Consider the following 11,342-nt stretch of genomic DNA (forward strand, 5'->3'; position numbering starts at 1 on the left):
CTCTTTGTGGTACAGCACGAAAGGGAAGGTTAATGGGAAAGGTGGAGTAGAAATTGAGAAAAAAATTTTGGGAAGCCTCCATTCCAAACACAGTATATTGCTAGAGAAATTTGAAGACTGGGGTTTACTAAAGGCAAACATATCAAAGACAATTTCAACACTGAACAACTCCTGGCTAGATTAACACAATCCTATATACAGAAAAGTTATGCCTATTTAAAAGCCTAAACTCTAAGTACTTGAGTCTATGTTTTCCTATACAAAATACATGGCTTTCTACAAAAAATTTTGAAGAATATGGAAAATCAACACACACACACACACCCCACAATGTAATCAACAGAACCAACAGATTCAGATATGGTGCAGATGTTGAAACCACCTGACTGAGAATTTCAAATGACTGTGATTAATATATTATACACTCTAAAGAAAAAGGTGGACATATTTAACATTATATAGCCAGTTTTATCAAAAAGAGGGAAAGCAAAAGGAAGAAACAAATGCAAATGGTAGAAATGCATAGCATAGTAATAGATAAAGCATGTATTTGATTGACTTATTAGTAGACTGGAAAGAGTGAAGAAAATATTCAGTGAACTTGAACATAGGTCAATAGGAATTACTTCAACTGAAACACAGAAAAAAAGTGAGAAAAATAAACACAAACAATAACACAGAAAAAAGCATCCATGAACTGTCAGACGAAATCAAGTAATTTAACAATTGCCTAACTGGAATTCTAGAAGGAGAATCAGGACAGAATGGAGCAGAGAAACATTTGAAACAGAATGGAGCAGAGAAACATTTGAAAAAAATAATGACCAAGAATTTTTGTCATGAATAATAGACACCAATGCATAGATCCAGGAAACTCAGAACATCAAACATGGTAAATACTCACCTTAAGGGACGAGACCTGGTGGGATGGGACAGTGAACACACATACGTATCATATTATATTATAATATTACATATGATATAATATAATATAATATAATATAATATAATATAATATATCATTTAATTTAATATAATTTAATATGATATAATGTAATATATATTACATATAATAGATTATGTATAATGTAATATTATGTTATATAATGTATAATATATTATGTAACATATAATATAATGTTATATAACATATAATATATAACGTATAATATAATGTTATATAACGTATAATATAATATTATATAACGTATAATATAATATAATATTATATTATGTATAATATTATATTATATTATGTATAATATTATATTATATTATGTATAATATTATATTATATTATGTATAATATTATATTATATTATGTATGATATTATATTATGTATGATATTATATTATATTATGTATGATATTATATTATATTATGTATGATATTATATTATATTATGTATATTATATTATATTATGTATGATATAATATTATATTATATTATGCATAATATAATATAATATTATATTATATTATGTATAATATAATATAATATTATATTATATTATGTATAATATAATATAATATTATATTATATTATGTATACTATATAATATTATATTATATTATGTATACTATATTATATTATATTATGTATAATATAATATTATAATATAATATTACATTATGTTATATTATATGTAATATTATATTATATGTTATATTATATTATATTATACTATATTAAACAATGCTGCAAACAAAAGCCAAAAAGAAAACACTTAACACAGCCTGAGGGGGAAAAAAGACAAGTTACAGGGAAACAAATATATTATAGCTGATTTCTCATCAAAAACTGAAAAAAATAAAATACTGCCTTTCCATAATTCTTTACCCAGCAAAAATATATTTTGAAAATGAAGTATAAATATAGGCTTTATAAGAGAAAATCAGATAATTCATTTTGAGAAGATCTACACAATAAGAAATGTTAAAAGAAATTCATTGGGCAGAAGGAATGTGATATCAGATTGAAATGTGAATCTTCTAAGGAAATAAAGAGCACTGCCAAGAGAATAACTGAAAATAAAATAATTTAAAAATTTGCTCTAAAAGATAACTTAATGCCTAAAGAAAAATACTGGCAACATATTGTGTTTATGGAGTGTTTAAAAGAAAATGTATGACCTCAATAGCTCAAAGAATGGGGGAAAAGAATTGGACATATACAGTTATGAGGTCCTTAAACTGCTTGTCAAATAGTATATGATTTTATTTAAAATAAGATTCTGATTAATTGAAAGTATATATTGAAAATATGGATCACTGGACTATGAAAAAGTACAAATAATTTAATAATGGAGATAAAAATTGATTATTATAAAATGTATTATTAACACAAGATACATCAGAAAAAGAGGGAAAAATAGCAAAAACAGATAGAACAAATAAAACACAGTGTGGGAAAATGGTAGATCTTTATCTCCTAGGCTTTTTATTGTTGTTTCCTCTAGAGTCACTCTGAAAAATCTTAATTCATATACGTAAATAGAGTAATTTGTGAATAATCTTCCTGGGAAGCAAGGGGCATTTATAATATGGGTGTGCTGTGTTTTCCCTGCAGGAAACTTATGGTTTTCTTTATACAAAACTTGTGGTTTTATCCTTACAAAAACAAACACGTGAATACAATCATTAATTCATCAAGTATTCATTGAGCATTTTTTTTTTTTTTTTTGAGATGGAGTCTTGCTCTGTTGCCCATGCTGGAATGCAGTGTGGAATGCAGTGGCATAATCTCAGCTCACTGCAACCTCCACCTCCTGGGTTCAAGTGATTCTCCTACCTCAGCCTCCTGAAGCTGGAATTACAGGTGCCCACCACCATGCTAAGCTAATTTTTGTTTTTTTGTTTTTTTGTTTTTTTTAAGTAGAGATAGGGTTTCACCAGGTCGGCCAGGCTGGCCTCGAACTCCTGACCTCAGGTGATCCACCCGCCTTGGCCTCCCAAAGTGCTGGGATTACAGGCCTGAGCCACCACACCCAGCCGATCCTCTTCTTTATGCTAAGGATTGTGGGTACAATGTTGAACAAAACAGGTACAGATCTAGTAGAGTTCTTCCAGTACTGACAAACTTGTAAGTTCTTGATAGGTCAGTAGCTGTTCCCCAAATTGTCTTCAAAGATCTGTCATTTTAAATGGCTTCTTTGTGATACAATAAATACATTCCTCTTAAAATATTTTATTTTCATGTTTGTTGCATTGCTAAGAATAAAATCTTTGAAATATATCTGTAGTGAAAAAACACAATGGACAATTTCGGTTGTCTGCTCAACATTCATTGTCTCCTTACACCTTCATAAGAGAACCTGGGATGCTCTTCAGGAACACATTCCTCCTTCATACTACCTGTGTGACTCAGGGAAAACTGATTCTGTTTCTAGCTCAGATGCCACCCTTGATCAATCTAAATTATTAATAATAATCTAATCCCCATTCCACACTGGATCAAGACAGTGATCGACTCAGGGACTCAAATTTAATTCAATCACTACAGAGCATTCCAGCCTTTGGTTATTTTTATTCTGTGAGTTGACCCAAGACATGATATAGCCCAAACACAGTGGAAGAGAGGCGTTTTATTCCACAAATAGAAGAGTGGCTTTTCCCCTTTCCTACTACATGAAAACTAGGAAACGGGCTGTCCTGGAGGCTACTGACAATCATGTTTTGGCCACAAGAGAGGCCAGCTTGAAAACAAAGTTATACATGTGCAAGAGTTGACCTGGAAGAAGCACAGGGGAACTGAGTTTGAGTCCTCATTTTAATTTGCCTTGAGCTTGTTCTCTCTTGGGATTTCCAGTGATGTGAGAGTCACTTAACTCAATAAATATTTATTGAGCACCTACTCTGTGTCAGATATTCTTCTACTAGGAATACAGCATGAACGGTAGAGCTGTGTTCACAGACCTTATGTTCATGTGAGCACAGAAAATAAGTAAGAAAATAAATAAACATAGAATAGGTCAGATGTTAAGAAATGCTATTATTTGTTATTTTCGATTGATACTCTGTAACTTTTAGTGACTCCAACTAAACACATGGGGTCATTTCCTTTAGCCTCATTTCTCAGGAATCCTGCCCCCAAGTTGCCATCCATTTCACTTTAGCAGCCCTTGATTCTGATCCAGCCCCACTCACTTCATTCAGCTCCTTCTCCCTCTTCTAAGGCTGTAAAATGTTACGGTGGTCCTGATATTCAACACATATTTCTTTTCTCTTTAGGATCACCTTTTGTCCATTGTCCCATATCTAAAACCACCTGCCTCATGCATTTTTGGTTGGAGGAAAAGTCCAGTACAAATCTCACAATCAGAAGTGTAAGGAGACCTGAGTTTTCATAGTGAATAGGAGTTTAGAAAGATGAATAATTCACATATAAAAATCATCTGTATGGAGATATGGAAAGATGAAATATATATACATATATGTTTTTTAAGTTGACATATATAGTAATCAGATCAGGGTAATTATCATATCAATAATCTCAAACATTTATCATTGCTTTGTGTTGGGAACATTCAATATCCTCCTTCAAGCTATTTGAGACTATCTAATACATTGTTAACTATAGTCATCCTACAATGTTATAGAACACTGGAAATTATTCTGCCTATCTATCTGTAATTTTATATCCTTTAACAAATCTCTACCTATTCCTCCTTTTCCTGACCCTTGATGTGAGATCAACATTTATTTTTGCTTCCACATGTGAGTGAGAACATGTAGTCTTTAACTTTCTTTTTCTGGTTTTGACTTAACATAATGTCCTCCAGTCCCATCCATGTTGCTCCAAATGATAGGAATTTTTTTTTTTTTTTTTTTTTTTTTTTTTTTTTTTAGTGAAGGGGTCTCACTCTGTTGCTCAGGCTGAGTGCAATGGTGCAATCATAACTCACGAGAGCCTCAAACTCTCGGGCTCAAGTGATCCACTCCCCTACTTACCTCAGCTTACTATGTAGCTGGAACCACCAATGTATCACCAAGCCTGGCTAATTTTTTAAATTTGTTGTAGAGATGGGGTCTCACTTTGTTGCCCAGGCTGTTCTCAAACTCCTGGCCTCAAGTGTTTTTCCTGCCTTGGCCTCCCACATTTCTGAGATTACAGGTATGAGACACCACAGTCTGATCTGACCTCATCTTATTTTTATGGCTACATAGCATTTTACTGTGTATGTGTACCACATTTTCTTTATCCATTCATCTGTCGTTGGACACCTAGTTTGATTCCACATCTTGGCTATTGTGAATGGTGCTGCAATAAACATGGGAGTACAGATATCTCTCTGATATAATGATTTCCTTTTCTTTGGATAAATTCCTCGTGGTGGGATTGCTGGATCATATTGTAGTTCTGTTTGTGGTTTTTGAGGGACCTCCACACTATTCATAGTGGCTGTATTAGTTTACATTCCCACCAACAGGGTATAAGAGTTCCCATTTTTTCTATATCCTTACTAGCATTTACTAGTTTTTGTCTTTTTGATAATAGCTGCCTTAACTAGGGAGTTAAGTGTGATTTGAAAAGGAGGATAGATTATTTCTAAGAGTTATAACTGAATACAGATGTGTCTAGAGGGGAAGGCAAAAGTTACATCTTGAAGGCAGGGGTAGCTAAATAAACATATTCTTCCATATCTTCCCTTTCCTAACTTTTCCCTTATTATGTTCCCAGTTTCTATTGATTATTTGCACTTGCATATCCCCACTATAATATAAGGTTGCTGAGAATGAAACCATAACTGACTTGCTCACTGTTACGTTTCCAGTTTCTGGATCATGGTAGGCACTCAAAAGAAAATGTGTTGAATTGGCTATGTCTGTGTACGGTTGTGTACAGGTTAAATGTATTTATATGTGTATATATGGGGTTGTTTCATGCATTAAGCAACTTAAAACATTACTGATGGTGTGAAAGTAAAACTTAGGAACTCTTATTAGGTGGGTTATTTTTGAAAGCATATTCATTCTTTCAGGAAAATAATATATTACTAAGTATATTTATGTATTTCATTAAAAGTTTCAAATTTTGGCCTCCACATTAAAACTACCTTGGGGCAAAAGTTCAAATGAATTATAATTAAGTCAAATAAAAACAAGCATAAATGTCCAACATACATTATATCAGTGGAACACCTATTTTAGAAAATAGCTAGTGTAACTCCCTTGGTAAGTTAGCATCCTGGAGACCCTCAAAAAATAACCTTGTGAAGAAATCATAGTTTGTGAAAACAAATGGCTATGGTATTGTGAGAGAGAGGCTTCCGCTGAAATGTAAATTTCATGATTTTTGTCTACCATTGAAAAATTATTGTTACTTCCCTAGTCAAAATATGTGGTTTTGCCATGTGTTTTCAAACACAATATGAATGTGTGAGGGATATTTCAAAACAGCCACCTGGAACAAACATAGTAAAATGACCAATTAGGAAACACAGAAGCTTCCATGGAAAAAATAATAAATATTTTAATTCTCCCCAAGTTTGCATTTGGAAATATTTGTTATAGGTTTTATTCACCAAAATAAATAACCAAACTTCTGAGATATCCCACCTCACTTGAACTTAAATATGTTGTGCACATACTTAAATTTTTACCTAGCTTCTCCAGAGTAACGCTTCTAGGTTCCCTGTTTTTTTTTATGTAAAAGTATTTAGGTTATTGAAATTCAGTCACCTTTCCATCAACTGCAAATATTCTTCTTGTGAATTACACACAGAACATTTAAATTGCATAAAACTATCTTCCACAAATATTTACGGTGCTTTTTATAGGTTGTAAGCACTTAATACAAACTTATTGAGTAAAGGCCTCCCCCATGTCCTTTGTTAAAATAAACATTATTTTATATTTTGACACAAGAAAAGCCTTGCTAAGAATTTTTCCTGAGAATTTGAGGTAACTGTGTCAAAATCACATGGACAAAATAATTTTCCATAATAAGTTAAGGAAACAGGTAAGTTTCTTTCCTTGTTCCTGTAAAGATATTTTCACACCATGAGGGGACAGAAAGCAGGTTTCAGGATAAAATAATTTAGGAAGATATATTAGAGTTAGAGCTCAGTGAGTGCAAGTGAAATATAATAACCTTAGCTAAATTAAGTAGATATTTTAATGGGGATGTTGGTGAGGAATTACTTACTGGCACATATGGGAATTTTATAATGCAAAGATAAGAAATACATCAAGTCCCTTTAGAAAGACTAGAGCCCGGTGTATAGTAATACATAAAAGCACCATCGGAACACAGGGAATGTTTTGTTGCACTCTATGACTTCTCTCTCTCTCTTTCTCTCTTATCTTTTTATCTTTCTTTTTCTGCAGATTGGTTTTCTCTGCTTCTTACTATGTGTATTAAAGTACACTACACTACCATCTCAAATTTTTATATCTCCACTGTGCAAGAGATCCACCCCAACTGAAACTAGAATCTCTTAATTTATAAATTCTGGTAAAAAGTATCTGATTGGCTCATCTTGAGGCAATTTTCCACCTACATTTTGACTCCTAATGTAATTATTAATTTTGAAGTACTCTATATTTATTTACTTGCCTTATATTTGGTGATTCTATAGGACTCAGTTATGAATAACTATTTTATTTACAATTATGACATGGTTCACTACATTCCTTGAATCACCTACAACGTAACACAAATGTGTCTTTATCATACAACAATGTTAACTTAAAATGTTTGAGAAACTGGTAACAAATGTATGTCAACAGAGCCATAAAAGCATGAAACTTGGAGGAAGGAAGGCTTGAGTTACCCTATCAAACAACCATCCCAAAGATCGAGTGAGGACAAAGATAACGTTAAATTGGTAAGTAGAAGGAGAAACAATAAATATCAACTCTAGCATAGTGACTGAAAAAAATTATGCACCTTTTCTTCCTTCTTCCTTCAATTAAATTTCCCCTATTATTTTTATGTGTTAGTGAATGATAAAATTGCAACTTGATTTTTAGAATATATGACCAGATAAGATTGTGACTGAACTAGAAAAGAAATTGATATTGACCTGTATAGAATATGACAGACAAGGGGACTTCATATCATCCATTTTTGGAAGAGATGAGAACATTTCCATTTAGACATTAGATAGTTTTAGCAAATTAAGCAGAAGCAAAAACACTCATTATTTTGTGGTATGATAGTTAATTGTGCATAAAAGCGTGAAGTGGACACTTCAAAGCATGTACCTTCTTATAGAAGGTATTGCTTTAAAAATGCGGAAGAAAAATATATTTCTATATTTTTGCTCTCATTTAGTGTGGCAGACACTTTAACTATTTGTATAGTTTTTCCTTCACACACACACACACACACACAAACAACAACAAAAAAATGGTGTCTAGAGTCAAGAGGGCAGTCAAGCAGTTGCTGACTCCAATGAAACAAACCTAAGGCAAATGAAATATAAAGAATGATGGTTCCAAAGAATGGAAAGATCCTGGGTTCTTTGATGAAAAAGTTGAGCAACTAGGCCAAACCTGGGAGAGTTTATTTCTAGCCTTCTTAAGGGAGGTAATAAAGCACAAATTATTTCTGTTATTTTGGATTGAGAATTTTGTTTCTTGAGTCCAAACCTACTCTAAGTTATACAAATAAGAATTCCCAACTCAAACTGGTTTCCACATTGAACTTCTAATTGATAATTACCTTATTAATGAAACCTTCCCTGACAACCCAATGTATTTAGGAATCTTTATCTGACACTCTCCATAGAAGCTTTATTTATAACAGCCAAAAACTAGAAAAAAAAAATCTTTTAAAAAATCGAATGTTTTGAATTACCCAAATTGCCCCTGCCAAAATCATTAACGCTCCTTAATTACAAAGGGAAAAGCAGTACTTTCACAGTGTCTAATGGGAACAGCCCCTTAATCAAGTGATCAAATCCTGGGACCAGTGAGCATCACATGCTTCCTGGGAAGGGCACATTGTCATTCCTGTGGTGGTCCTGCCACAAATCATGATTAGAATGTAACAATGTGAAACATCAAAGGTATGTAAATTCAATTACAAAATAACCCTTCTGTTCTTCTCAAAAAGATCAAGGTCAAGATACAGACTGAAGGAAAGAGTCTGAAGAGATATGGCGACAAGCTGCAAGAAGTGATCTAGAGTAGACCTTGAGCTGTGGAAAAAACAAATGCAGCACATTTTTAAGATTATTGACACAATTTGAATACAGATTGTGGACTGAATCATAGAACTATATGTTCCTGTGTGAAAGAATTAATATGTTCAATGATATTAATGTAAACAGGCACCACATCTCCAAGTTATTGTCAAATGTTTCAGAACAAACTTTTTTGAAATTGCATGAAAATAAAAGTTAAAACGCACACACACAAACACACACACACACACACACACAGACATGCCTTAGCTCAAACACCACTTTTATTTATCTCTCAGTCTGACACAGATGTTTTGTCTCCCACAATACTCTGTACATGCCACTACCTTAGCATCTTTCATGCTATATGATAATCATTGATTTGTCTCCTTTCCTATGGGAATCAAAACTATTCAAGGACAGAAACTGTCATATTTGATTTTTTTTTTTTTTTTTTTTTTTGAGATGGAGTCTTTCTCTGTCACCCAGGCTGGAGTGCAGTGGCCCAATCTTGGCTCACTGCAAGCTCTGCCTCCTGGGTTCACGCCATTCTCCTGCCTCAGCCTCCTGAGTAGCTGGGACTACAGGCGCCCGCCACCACACCCGGCTAATTTTTTGTATTTTTAGTAGAGACGGGGTTTCACTGTGTTAGCCAGGATGGTCTTGATCTCCTGACCTTGTGATCCGCCCACTTTGGCCTCTCAAAGTGCTGGGAATATAGGCGTGAGCCACTGCACCTGGCCCATATTTGATTTTGAATCTTAGGTTACAGCACACAGCTTGTTATAGTTGTGAACCTAATAAGTGCTTACTGAGTAAGCGTAAATAGATATATATATTTGCAGAAATATACATTCCATGTGGAGAAGGAACATTATTATTAATAAAATAATTTGTAAATCTGCAATATTATGCATTTATTAAATCATCTGTCTAACTATAATTTAAGGTGAACCTTTGATTAATTTTAGAAGACCCAATGGTCTAAGCTAAAACACTTTTAATATTCAGATTTTTATAAATCTGCACACCATTGATTCCTTAGATGTATTTGAAAACAGAATAAATGTTATAAACAAAACAAAAAGATGGTGGACAAATCCTAGGAAAGCCTACCACTCAAATGTCATTGCTTCAATATCAGTGCATCCCTTAGTAGGAAGAGAAAATAATTCCTTTACCTTTCTGCCTTTTTTAAAGTTTATATCTCATTCCATCTTTGTCTTGTTTTCTCTTGTCCAGCTTTAGGCACATTACACATAATTTTTTTGTCCCATTAACTAATTTCTGCCAGGTTTGTCTTGTGGGAAAAATACACTGCGCTCAAATCTTAGTGGTTTTTTTGAATTGTTTACTTTAGGTTTTATAGTTTAGGTCTCTTACTACAAGAAGTAGTATGTTAGAAGAAAATTATGACTCCCCATTCCTGATTTTATCTTCCAAGTAGAGGAAGACTTTCTATCCTTTTCCTCACTTTACCCCAGATGCAGGCACTTCAGTTGAGGATTAAAGTCAGCCTACTCTAATAGGTTCCAAGCCCTTTCCTCTTGGAAACTTTCCTTCAAGGAGAAACACAGACCATCTCTACCTCCTGTGGCTGACTTTTCTCTACCAACTTTATTCTGGCTGGGCCCAGGTGAGTAATTCAACCTAAATTCAATGGTCAGTAGGTAGGTTCAAACAACTGACTCTAAATAAGGGCCTCCCATCTGATCTTCTAGTAAACAAGGTGATACTTTGACTTCCTCTGCCATTCCTTTATTTCTCTATTGCCTTTAAGAACTCTGTTGCATGAGAGGGGTGATACTTGTTGGATACATCCTTAGACTCCAACACAATAGAATGTGACTGATATTGTACATTTTTAGCTCTAATAAAGTTTTGTGACAGAACCATCCCAACTGATCTTCTATAACTCCTCTAAACAGTATATTGTGGGTTACTTTTTAAGAATGGGCTGCTTTACAGAAAAGGAAGATAAAGAGAAGGATGTCAGTGTCAAGACACATCCAAGTACTAGTGTGAAGCAAATCTACCCAGTTTCTAAATAAAACTAACTTTATTATGGCATTGTCAGATGTTATTCTTCTTGGTATCTATAGCTGAGAAATTCTCATTTTTATCAAGATGCAAATGAGATAAAAGTCCCGGAGGAGAAGCTGTACTTCCAGGCCTTCTTCAGGATTCCTAGAACTATAATATCCCACAAA

Source organism: Pongo abelii, chromosome 11, assembly GCF_028885655.2.
Source record: "Pongo abelii isolate AG06213 chromosome 11, NHGRI_mPonAbe1-v2.0_pri, whole genome shotgun sequence".
In the NCBI taxonomy this organism is placed as follows: Eukaryota; Metazoa; Chordata; class Mammalia; order Primates; family Hominidae; genus Pongo; species Pongo abelii.